Genomic DNA, 13,458 nt, shown 5'->3' with positions numbered 1-13,458 from the left:
TACAACGAGCCTATGACCTGGAATCAGGACGTGCTTGAAGAAGAATGAAATCAAACAAATTGAGACAGAGGTTGTTTCATTCTATTTCACAAAATAAATAATTTTGAAGACATTATAGAAGAAAAGATGAAATATGCACAAGTATTTGACTGGCTTTAAATTGTCATAGCTAAAGAAATAGAAAACAGCTTCATAGCAAAAGCAAAGAACTAAAACAAGAGCTCATAGGATTTGATCCACGCTGAAACTGTTGATCCACTTTGACCTTGGGCAAGTCATTTTACTGTTATATGTTCTGAAAGACAGTTACCATTAGGTATACTGAATTTCTATGACACATTTTGAGAAGCTTTATGAATTTTTATTGGCTTTAAAGCAACTTGAAGAAATTTTCCCAAGGATTCAGATGCAAGCACCTTTTATCTTTATCAATTATATTTTATAAAGACACAAAGACACATTTTCTTTTCTATGCATCTGGGAAAAGACAGTGATGGTTTTTGTGATACTCCTTCTGTGGCTGGCCAATGTAGTTTATGACAAAGGAGCAAGCCAAATGGGAAAAAAAAATAGAGAGATCTGTTCTTGTATCAGGTAGGACTTCACTAATATATAACTAGTATAAATTATGGGTGAAATCAGTGGAGTTAAATCCACATAAGAGCAGGTTAGCAGGTAATTTGGCCTGACATTTAAAAAGAGAAATTAATTAATTTGAAACATGAGATGAAATCACACAGTGAATGCTCACAGATCTTTATCCTCTTAAGTTTATCTCCAAAATACTAAAAAGTGAAATTCTAGACTTCATAAACTCTACAACGGATATAAAAATGTTGCAGTGGCAGTTAGAAGCAATGACACAGAAGGCATTCGTTTGTCTTTCAGTGGTTTATGGTAGCTTGCATGACCAAATAGTAGAAAATTTTCTATGCCTTTGATATTTAAGTTCACCGTTTCCTGCCCAGTCTCAGCCACGTGTAAGTATTGATACTTCTGGGTTAGAATCATTTTACCTGGTTGTGGGTTTGATCACTAAGTACACTGTTTTATTCTTTTTTCTACATATCCGATAGGGGATTGTTAGTTTCTTTCAAGTATTCCTTTCTAATTTCTTTTTACTTCTACACGTCTATTTCCATTGTGTTTAACAGCTAGAAAGCTAAATGAAATCTTTCAGTGAAAAAACTATGCATATTACAATGCTACTTCTGTCTGACTACACCTGCTTAACTACAGTTTTTCTGAACTACCTAACATTTCAAGTCTCTTCTGACCATAATCTTGCAGCAACACAATTAGTTCACTCTCTCTTCAATTGATTTTGTTTTGGTTTAAACACAATTCTTCACCAGACTTCTCTGACCATTTTATGGGACACATCGCAACAGTCACTTTCTCATTAATGAAAATAGAATTAAACACACTACTTGCTTGCTTAGCTAGCAAGTGCTTCAAACCTCATCTGTCTGATAGAGCTATAAAATAGTGCCCAGGATTACTTAAATTTGTGGTTCATCTCCTTAAAAATTCCTTATAAAATCAGTCATCCTTGTCAGTGAAACCATTCCAATTTTATATCATTTAACAATTACATAACAATTAGAGTGTAAGCTTTTTCATGATTGCTGTGTGTGCTACGTAGAGGCAGAAAGGGCTATTCACCCTTGTTCAGCCTGCACCACTCATCCCTCTCATCCACACACATTCTCAGTGCCCTGATTTATCCAAAAGATTTACACGTCTATATCCTCTAGCAGAAAAGATCCTAGCTGTCCTGTGCTTTCTTTTGCTACACAGCCCCTACTCTGCAGGGGGAAACACAATATTTTAAAGAGAGCATTTTTTCTTTATGAATTTCTCCCTCAACTGTCTACTCTAGGTGCAGCATTTTATTTTATTTTTATTTTTAGGAGGTTTCCAGTCCTTTGGTGGTAAGGAAACAGATGTTTATTTATTGGCATTAGTAAATAGACTATTAAGGTCTATAAGTGTGACTGGTACATATCCCATCATTGTCTCCTTCACACATGTAAATATAATCTTTAGGTACAGGGAGAGATGGTCAGCTATCAGATTTCTAAAGCCGTTTCTTCCTCAAATTCTAATGTAAATTCTACAATATATACTCATACAATTTTTTTTCTTATGAATAAATCCTTAACTTTCTCACAAGTACAGTACCTTTTAATCATGTATTTGTATTGCCCCTGCAATTCTTAACTAATTAGATTAAAAGTAGAATAATCTCTTTCATACTTGCTAAACTCAATAATTGTTCATGCAACAATCAATACACGTTTAATTAATAGGAAAATAATTGGCTTATTAAATTAAAGTTACTTTGTTTTGCTAAGCATTTGCAATGAAATGCCATTTTTCATCTCCAACACTAAATTTAAATTTGGAGATAAGGAAGATAATCCCCTAGGCCATTTTCCAGGTTTTGAAATCAATGGGAGTTATGCACATGCAAGAAATTAAACAGAAGGCCACGTTATAAAACACTGGATCACACTTCTTAGATGGAAATCAGTTTATCCTCACTTCCTTATCAGTTCTGAAGTCACTGTTACACTTAAGTCTAACCTGACAGAGAAATCTTAGTTTTCAAAAGTTGTCAGTTACTACAGATGTGTGGAACAACACAGAAGTATTTTCTCTGGCTTCTTTAAAGGAGTTGAGCTACCAAAAGGAGTTAAATTTTATTTATTTAATTAATTTTTATCAGGGAGGAAACTTTTGCTTGGATTTCATTACATATTAAAGACAAGAGGGTTCAGTCATGAGACAAAAAACCCACAGGAACTTAGATTCCAACAGTTAGTTTGTCCATGGAAAACGGACAAACTTGATGGAAGCCATCAAGTAGTAAGCATTTTTTTTTTCCTTTTCTTTGTAATTGACAACAGAAAACTAAGACTACATTACAGATCAACTTGGATTCCACAAATACTTTAATATTAACCATATTAATTTTACAACTGAAATCACATCACATAAGCAGTAGGCATGTTCCACCAAAAGGATAATTTTGGGAACCCGTATAATTTGCAAGCATAACAGCAACCTGAGGTACTGATGCAACATCATACAGATATCCAAATTAATAGTTGTTTGTTTGATATGCGTTTGTATATACTCACTCTTTTCCACAATGAAGGCAGCTGGAAACAGGAATTAGGAAACCGTAGATCATGGGCTTTCCCTGGATTGGTTTCTGGACATCCTACGTGAACTACTCTTTCTGGCAGCAATGAGGTCAACATTGTTGCTGAATATGGAAAATGCAGAAGAGAAATGTTACAGATGAAAATGTTTCTATAATTCACTATCCCAGTTTCACTCTCACACCTCTTTTTTCTCCAATATTTGTACAGATTCAATGTTTTTTCCTTTGTTTTGAAATTTAAAATCTTACCAATATTTCTCAAAGTTGTGTCATTCTAATGTCTTACTTCATATTTACTCAGACATATTTTACCTGAGATTACCTAACATTTATTTGAAGCACCTCTATATCTTTCCATAACAGCAAGACCAGGATTGTGAAAACTCCGTCCTGATTAATGAATGGGTTAATTAAATGCCCTCTATTATCATCAGCCCACAGGTAATGCTTTTCAATGTATTCATGTTATTAAATATTAATAATTATATACAGTATATTTTCTAGCCACTTGCTTTAACAAGGTGTTATGAACTACTGTAAACCTCTTTAAAATCACTGATTATCCAGTGATTATTCCTTGAATTAATGAAACTTGCTTTTATGTTTTTTACCCTTCTTACAAGTGCTAAAGATTTCTTTTTTCTGCATTTCCTAAACTGCTTATAGCCAGCATTATTCAACAGCGACAATGCTACTGACCAACTCCAAAGAAAAACTCAGCCCAAGATTTTATAGATTATAATCAGTTATTTGTAACATTAGAGAGCTTACATTCAAGGAAATGTCCTTACTGACTGCAGCTATAATTTTGTATACCCTTCAATAGCTCATTACATTCTGTACAATTTTGCAAAACTTGGTCACAATCAGAAAGGAAATAAAAACATATCCCCTGAAGTATTTGTCCATTATTAAAGAAAATGTGACATCATTTTACTTTCTCCAGATTCATTGCTTTGCTTGGACAACTGCTAAAGTATGTAAGTATGTTAAAATGTATTCAGGTGCTTGGTGTCAGAATGTTTTATTAATAAAGCCAATCTTCAGATGTTCACCTTTCAATAGTAGTGGTGTCATCTGTGTATTACTTTCTCCACGTGCAGTGAAGTTTAGAGATGCTTGCATTTGAATATTTTACAATAGCAATTTAGACATATTTATTCCATTCTTTAACTTTTTTTTTTTTTTTTTTTTTTAAATGAAGGCAGAGAAAGCGAAGCTGAAATGCCCTGTTTAAGGCCAGAGCTGTTCTCTCACAGGACAGATGTTACAACTTGAAAATCCTGACAGTGGCATCCCTCAAAACAGCTAGTGGCTATGACACACTAAATAATGCCGCTATATAAATATATCAGATCATTCATTTCAACCTTGTTTTCCAGACTGTTTAATTAGTAGCTAAGGATTAGCAGTCTCACAGATGAAAAAGTACAGATACAACCACTCATATGATAAACAAAAATGGTGTTTTCCTTCAGATATTATTAAATGCTGGACCTCTCAAAAACTGAATGTTGTGAAAGAGGTAAATGGATTAGATTATTTTCTGTTGTAGAGTTAACTTCAGAATTGATTTTACACCAAGTGAGGATATGACCAAGTGCTTTTAAAATAATACATTACAGTTTAACCATCAAAATGTTTGTTCTTTTTTTTTTTTTTAAGCAAAATAACATTTCAAACAGATGGACAAAGCTTTCATCTTTTATGTGGAAAAAAAGAAAAACTTCAATTAAAATGTTCAGAACTGCAGGTACCAACAAGTAAAAGGAGGCTTAAAGCTGTTTTGTCTAGTTTTATCTCAAAAGGTATTAATTCTCCAGCAGCTCAGTTCTAGCTGGTATTCCAGAAACAAATTGTCTCACCTAGGTTTCAATGGAATGGCACCTTTCTAATTCATACAGGCACAGTGATTATTTCCTCCTACCAACTAAGGATTTTAAAATGAATAACTCAATTATCCAGAATTATAGGGTAGCTTGGTCTGTGGTTTTTCATCCAGCATGAAAACAAACAAATAAAAAGCACACAGGGGAAGAAAAGAAAAAGTGAGGGGGCACACACACAAATCTGCAGTCATGCATAGATTAAAACCAAAAGAGAAGCAAAACTTTTGCCTTTCCTTACCTTAGGGAACAAGAAAAACAAATGATGCATGTCTTGGATATCTTTCATGCAGTTCTTTGGAATCCTTAGAACCTCTGCAGGTAGTTAAACCTTTGAAAATCCGATTTATGTCAGTATTTTCCCTGACAATAGGTATCTACATCAAGTCCTTGCATGCTGGGGGCACAACAAATAATTTAGCTAATATCTGGACTAACCAATCTAAGAGCTAGGCCAGATATTTTCATAGGATCACCTCAAAACTCCTGGCAATAAGCATTACTGATTGATGTGTTCTACCCAGAACATGCAGCAGCAAATCCATAGTATGATACCAGATCCAAAAGATGAGCCCAGGAGGAGAGAGAGAAGGAAGGGCAGTTTGTATGCACATGACCAAATGCTGGCTACCCACTGCAAAATATTCGGTAACCTCTCAGCAAGTCTTATGATTTTTTTTTATTTTTATTTTTCTGCTCAGTGCTACACTAATACAGTCAGTCAACTATTTTGGTTCAAAAGCCAGCTTGCATCAGGCTTCATTGTATAGTATAAACATACTCTTTGTTCCCCAAAGTCTAATTAGCTCTTCCAAGCAATTATGGAAGAACATGGAAGTTGAAATTAGAACGATATTTTTAAGCAGTAACTTTATTCCTCTCCCATTCTTTAAACACAATATTATTTTCAAAAGTTGATTCCAAACCTCTCTCCCCAGAACTGCCTTAAAAAAAAAAATGGACAGAGGAATGAGACAGAGTAGGCTGTGTGGATATTAGAGTGTTTTTAAGGTGTAGACAGGATTATTATTATTATTTATTTCAGAAAGACAGCTTAAGTTAAGTTTCTTCTTTGCTGTCTACTAACAGGTGGGATTCTTCAGAAAATAGATTTTTCACTTGTTGGCATTTTGACAAATTGCAATTTCAAGTCTACTAATTACAACATTAAAGTGGAAAAAACCTCTCATGGGAATAATCACATTTCATTATTTGTGTAAAACTATCACTTGATAAATATTGGATTGCAGTGATACATCTCCATATGTCAAGGTTTTTATTCATATGAATAGTCACTAATCATTACTAGAATTAGCTGTGATCTATTTTGATCTTAACAATTCCAGTGGGGTTGATTTGACATAGTGGCTGTAATTTTCAGCATTAGATCACAGTATCAGCTGAAAAAGAGGGGAATTCACCCAGTTAAAAGATGGCTCAATTTTTAAGGCAGCTTCCTCTTCCATTTCCCAAACATAACACAAAGCCAATGCTAAAGCAACATTTTGAGTGACTACTGATCTCTGCAAGCAGTCTTTGCCAAACTGCACACTGATCTGGATTTCCAACCAAAGCATGTCCCAGGGTATGTAAACAATTAACTGAATTATCTCTAATATTGAAGAGGAGATTAGGAGTCAGCAGGCATCAACATTTCTATTTTAGAGTTCCTAGCTGCACCAATTCTGTGTCAGGGAATGCTCAGAAACACTTTCATTTGAACTGCACCCATCCAACACCCAGCAAGGTACTCAGAGCCACATACAGTATATTCTTCTGCCTGGGCCATCTGCAGCACTTGAGCCAGCAATCACTCTCACCTGAAGCATTTCTTGTAGGCAATGGTTAAAACAGCATCTCACCTGGTATTAATCCACTTCTCTGTTCAAGGAAATGCAAACCTTTGCTCCCCCCTTTCCATCTGTTTCATGAAGCAGCACCTTATTATGAAATATATACCCAGGAACAGGATGACAGATTGAATAGGACATTGCTGTACCAGGCAAGTAACCACGCTAGTAGGTCAAGTGGTATATTCACTTTATTTCAGTGTAAAGATTAGGAACCATTCACATATTCGTAGGCAGGAATAACTAGGTTCTACTTCCTGGGCATAAATTAATCTCCTTTTATGTTGCAGCAATAAAACACTTGGACGTGCCACCTGGCCTGGTGCCTCTAGCCTGGTACTGAGTTGCAAGGTGTAATGGACGTAAGATGTAACCTTCAGTCTCTCCAGAAGCCATAGACATCAAGCTCCCAAATCGTGCTACAGCATTTAGATACTTTGAAGTCAGTTATAATGAAATACTTGCCTCCCTTGGAAGACCTATAAGCGCGTTCTTCACTTCAGTCCTGTTATTGTTAAAAAATATCTGAAAAGTATTCTTATATAATAAATAACAGTAATATTGTAAATAAAAATCAAGCTGTACATAAATATCCAGGGTGCAATGGTCATTACGGTATAGGAAGAAAAAGAAAATAAAGTACATGCTTTACATATGAAACAAGACAAACATGAAAAATAACACTTATCATTTTCAGATTTCCACTTTAGCTGTTACACAGCTAAGCCCCAGGGATAAAATAATTGGTCTATTCAGAACTATTCAGAAAACTATATTTTTTTTCCTGAAATGACAGTTGTCACAGATTTTTACTTTTATTTTTTTTTTTTTTTTTAAATTTATAGCAATTCATTTCCTGATCCTATGAGCTTACTGGCTGATTCTCAATCTGAAAAATCAGAGGTAGCTGGAGAGAACCAGTAAATTCACTGACTGATACTTTGATTTCCCCTTCTATCTTCACACCAGTTGAGTAATAAAAAACAAACAAACAAAACCACACAACTTCTATAGTTTTGTAGTAGGATTATTAATTGACTCCTTTACAGATAATAGCAAAAGAGGGACTTTTTTTCTTTTTTTCCCCAACTCCCCTCCCCTTCCATTTTCATCCTCTGAAACTAAAGCACCTGCTTTTATCTAGATCCAAACCAATTCCCAGCTGTTAGGAAACTCAGGGAACATTTCCAAATTCTACTCAGCTTCCTTAATTAAACTTGTCCAACCTAGAAGAGCATCCTTGTGGGAAACAGTCGTGTCTTTTTTCAAGGTTAACGTTCTTTTAACCTCCTTCAGAGCCAGTTATCTTACCACTACTGGCTTCCACAATTTGAACAAGGTCTTACTAGCACTGATGGATTACTCCAGCAAAATCTCTTCTAGTTAAAAGCATTTGAAACACACCCAAGGGGGAGAAATAGCATTAAAGCAGAGATTTATCTATTTATTGCCAGGCAGGGACTCCCTCAGAAAGGAGTAAATCAAAGATAGTTCACAAGTTCTTAGCAAAAAAGAAAAGACGATGGAATGACAAATTTTCCATGGCACTTGAATCAAGGAAAATGATAGTTTGAAACAGAAAATCATAGTAGATTATTTACACACGATCATCACTTCAGAAAGCTTGTAGAATAACGAAAAAGTTAAAATGTATGTGTATCTGTAGGTGCAAATATCCTAGGCACAGCCTCTATTTGGACTCTACTAAAAAAAAAAGGCTTAAATGTAACTTTCTTTTTCTTAAATGATTATGTACTTGTGAGACAAAGACCATACTCTAATGCAAAACAATACTACTATGGAATGAAAAACTAAATCAGAATAAGCCCTCCAGTAAATGTCAAACAAGACACAATAATTATTAAAGTTATGTATTTTCGGCTTAATAAAAATGGTGATAACTTGATGCAATATGAATTTCAGTAACACGTACTTAAACTGAAAACTTTCATGGCTATAACATCATCCAGATACCGCAACAAATTCTAATATAATTTGTATATTTCAACTAGGCAACACAGTACTTCTCAGAAGGACTTTGGTATGCTACTTAAACTCCCTGTGAAGTCATGAAGTTTTTCCATTGATTTCAGTAGGAGATTAAATAGACCCATCTATAACAACTTCGGCCTTTTATAAGGTTGGGAGCCAGAGTACACTAAAATAATCCACAGCACAGCCAAAGAATATATATAAATCACTTTTTTTTCCTAATGCTAGAAGGTAACATTCTTGAATGAAAATATAAACATGAAATACTTCTCCCAACAGAACTGATAATAAGAGTCCTCTCTTGCAACAGGGTTGGACAAACTCAAGACAGGAATCGAAGCCATAGGTCTCCCGTAACCTAAAAAGACTGTAAAAATAGCTTGCTAAATGTACGTCACTCTGTAGCCAGTGTTGTACAACTAACATCACATCCATCTGCCTTCGGTTCAATGAGCAGGTCATTAGATGATTCAGAGACTGAGTCTGATTTCTTTAACAAATCAGTTTATCAGTTCTGCTCCTGGTTCTACAGATAATGCTGTTAAGCCTCAGAGAAAGCATAGTAACCATTTCAAAACATATGCATTTTCATCCAAATCGAGAACTATGTTTTCAGATGTTCTTTACATATGTTAAAAAGTTTCTAAGTAGAAGGGTAATTTCCAAGTGTATTAAAAAGCCTTTCTCTAAATAGCACACTAAAATAAAAACAAACCTGAAGCCTGGATCAATTTCACAAACCCATACAGATTGCTTTGCTGGTCATATTGATAGGTAGAATGAAGTTATGGAGTTTTCAAACAGCTAAATCATTTTTTAAAGTAAAATTTTAAATGATTTTGATGTGTGGTGGCCAAAGTATTTATAGTGAATTAAAAAGAATTCTTAAGTGCCCACTATAATCCCTCTGTAGGATGTTATGAATACCAATTCCCTATTTATTTCAGGAGCTTGCAGATGTCACACCAATCTCATCATATTGACAGAAAAAATCTGTTGGGACTATCTGTGCATTTCATTGTCATGATGTAATGAAACAACGCCTGTGACAGTCTACAGAGACCTGCTCCTGCTATATAGGATTACTGCAACAAAACTACTGGAATAGAACTTTCATATGAACTATTCACTTTAGCATCAAAACTGGTTTAAAATAGTATTAAATTACACAAACCTACACAACCTATCCAGCTTTGCAGCTTTTTTTTTTGTAATGAACAAAGTCTAACTACTTTTTTCTCTTTTCTATATCAAGACTCATCTTGTGAGTGACAGTACATATTTGCTTTTCAATATGACTAGAAAATATTTTTTGTCCATGATGAACTAAAAGTACTCATATTTTTTACAGTGCCATTGTATGCTCAGTTTCAAAACATAGAGCTAGATGAATAGACCATATCATATTACAAAGAAGTATTTTGGATTGTTATTATTTTTTAATTCTAGAAGTACTTGTTTATGTTCACACATGTATGCTTATTTTGTAAGATAATTTTGGTCAACATTAACAGTTACCAAAGACAACAGTTCCACTATGTAGGCAGGCACGTTTTGACCTAAATTTTTTTTTAATTCGCAATAGCATTTTTGCATCCACATCCTTCAGTGTAGCAATTCCACCTCTGGTAGTGGAAGTAAAGAAAGATGGTTCTTTGAGATTGGAGCTCTTTAATATAGTCGCAAGGCAAATTAGGTGAGATTTCACAAAAAGAAGCATTAGTCAGCTTGGAAGAAGTACTAGTAAAAGGATTTGTTTTCTTTTGATTTGTGTTAGCTTTTACTGTGTCAAACTAATGATATATGATACAATGAAGCACTACCTTATCATGAAGCAAATTAATGCCCTGGTTGGTTTAAAACAGAAAGATAGCAGTGATATTCTTTTGCTAGAAAGTTGTATATCAAATCCTACAGTCAGCTTACTTTCACTGGGTTGGCTGAAAAAAAAAGAAAAAAAAGGAAAAAGCCCAAACCAGATGCAGTTCTCAAATATACTTGCTGTAAAATGACACAGGAAGAGCAAACAGAGTATTCAAACAAAATTCATCCACATATTACAGGACATAGTGCAGTTTTCTTCAGTTTCTCCTTTGGTACATCAGTGGTAAGACAGCTTTCAGCAAATGAAAGGGTCATAAAGGCAAATATTGCATGCTCTAAATTCACTAAAAATGTAAGTATTAGTTCTGCAAGAACAGGATATACAGGATATTTGGAAATTAGGTGGGATTTTGCAGTTGAAATCTATCACTATGATAGGCATACGAAACAGATGAAAATTGTTTGGGATACTTTAAGGTCCAGAACTTTATTATCTGGTATGCGTTTAAGAGAGATTTCACATGCAAGTGTCCCAAAAAGCGCAGTAGCATAGGATTTTACAAGAAAATACATCACCATATGATGACAGTGAAAAAAAAACAAACAAAAAAACAAATAAAGAAAAATATGTCAGCATTACTCTACACACTTTGTAAGCAGGTGCCTCAGAAGCAGTATGTACATCACTGTATAGAAAAAGCTTACCTAGATAAACACCAAGCTCTCTAAAAATATAGCAGGAGAAATCCTGGTGTAGACACATTCTTCAGGTTAACGAAGCTCTCCTCAAAGATAGTCTGCTTCTCAAACATAACAAAATTGCTCTGGACTTGAGAAAAAAAAAAAGATACACATAAAAAATCTGGAAGGAAAATCTAGAAATAGGTCTAATAATAATAGTAATAAAAGTTTCATAATTTCTCCACTCTCTTAAGGAAAAGCAAGTCAACAGGGCTCCAACAACTGTTCCAGAAACAGTTGTCAGCTGTAAGAAAGAAATTTTGACCTCCCCTGAACAAATTACTACAGTTCCAAGAAGAATTAAGAGCTAAGTTTTGCAGTTACTGCATATTCTTGCTTCTTGTTTGTCTTCATCTGTGCCCAGGACAAAAGGATTACTCAAAATGTCAGGTGTGAAAAGAGCTTTGCCTTTATTTACATTCACACTAACATCATCTGAAAAGAGCCTGGTAGGAGTGAAACTACAAGCTGGAAAGGAAGAAAATCAGAAAAATAGTATGGAATCACTAAATGTTGATCACTTTCCAGCTGCTGAACATTTTGAACTCTGCCTGTCCATAGATCTTAGAATCAAAAAGCACATATGTTTACTGGTATGTTCTCTGGATCTCATTCAGCCTCAAATCACACAAGAAGTTGTTAAACTTGGCTTATAGGTTGAATACTTCTACAATCATTGTGAGTGATTAACAATTTAATCCTAGGGACAGTGTTCAGGATTATAAATTTCTGATAACTTTTTTTTTTTTTTTTTTTTTTTAACTAAAAAGTCTAAATCCTTAATAAGTAATATTCTAGGTGAGTTTTTTATTTGGTTTTTATGTTTTAGCTTTTTAGCAATTCAGCCCCACTCTTTCACAGATGCAAAATAAATATTCTGAAAAACTTGTTTGTATATTTTAGCATGCAATTGCTAAAGTTTTTTTGTTTTTTTGCCACATGTCAAGATTTACTTTTTCTGTAAGAGTAATCTTTTAATTCTACTTTCATAATATTAAAACACTTTAAAATCAATAAAGCACAAAAATCATGTTCAAGTTTTAGTCTTGAAATGTTATGTTTTGCTGTACCTTCATCTATTTTTATTGTTTTTAGTTTTATCATCTTCAGGAGTAGAAACCAGGAGTTTTGAAATCTGCAAGATTTTTTTCTACTTCACTCATGAACCTGACTGTGAGTCAACTCACTGATATTGGGAGAACTTCATCCTACTATATTCATTGGATGGCATATGTGTGATACCAGATTAAACAGCAGAAAAAAAAATATATATATACATATATTTATGTACACTAAAAGGAAGTGATACTTCATATAATGCCAAGAAAAGAAAAAAGGAAAAAACTCCTTGTTTGGGCTGCTATCATCTTATACTCACAAAAAGCACTGTTTTCTTTAGCAACAATTATTAGTAGAGCTTTGTTTACAAAGAGAGCTTCTGTATCAAAGTTTAAAATCTAATTAGAAACTATGAGAAAATGATAAATAAAAAGAGATAATTAAAAATGATTTTAACCAGTATACTGTTTCTTTCTATAGAAACACATTTCTGGGGTAAAGAGCACTTGAATGACATGGAATTGCATCCTCCAGAGAAGAGTCTCTGTAAATAAAAAGACAATGGGAAGGTGATTTCTTGTACCCAGCTGAGGATAACTATTACCAGCCAAATTTTATGGTAGGAGGAATCTGTTGTTGTTTAGTTCCTAGTGTTTAACACTAAACCAGATGAATTACTGGCTGCACTGACAATTGGAATGGGAGAAAACCTTTAGAATATTAGCATTTTATAGGAACAATGACCTTAAGACCAGAACATTTTCTGGGTATTAGTGCCAGAGAGCCACAACTAATTAAATTAAAGCAAGCCCTGGTCCAATTATCTATGATGTATATAGTTTAATGTACCTGTTTTTCATATCTATATTTTATATATTACAATATTTCAGCTTTTTTTCTCCAGTTTCCACTGCATATAAATTCTTTTGACATG

At 34.1% G+C, this 13,458-nt stretch overlaps 2 protein-coding genes across 11 annotated transcripts in view; one reads left to right on the top strand and one right to left on the bottom strand.

Moving 5' to 3' along the window:
* LOC308194894 (uncharacterized protein) overlaps positions 1-13,458 on the bottom strand; it is a 293,597-nt gene that overhangs the window by 46,536 nt on the left and 233,603 nt on the right. For 6 of the 10 annotated variants that reach the window (XR_013951022.1, XR_013951023.1, XR_013951035.1 and 3 more), the window contains 2 exons: positions 11,430-11,553; positions 3,147-3,274 (listed from right to left, as the gene is read on the bottom strand). The gene's annotated coding sequence lies outside the window, so the exon portion shown is untranslated. The other 4 variants (XR_013951027.1, XR_013951030.1, XR_013951026.1 and 1 more) reach the window with 3 other exon arrangements.
* Positions 1-13,458, top strand: part of LOC308194886 (uncharacterized protein) — a 705,306-nt gene that overhangs the window by 558,263 nt on the left and 133,585 nt on the right. The gene's annotated exons all lie outside the window — the stretch shown is intronic.

Source organism: Anser brachyrhynchus, assembly GCF_964034855.1.
Source record: "Anser brachyrhynchus genome assembly, chromosome: 4".
Lineage (NCBI taxonomy): Eukaryota > Metazoa > Chordata > Aves > Anseriformes > Anatidae > Anser > Anser brachyrhynchus.
Note: the sequence above shows the minus strand (reverse complement) of the source record. Positions and strands in the feature narration are given on the sequence as shown.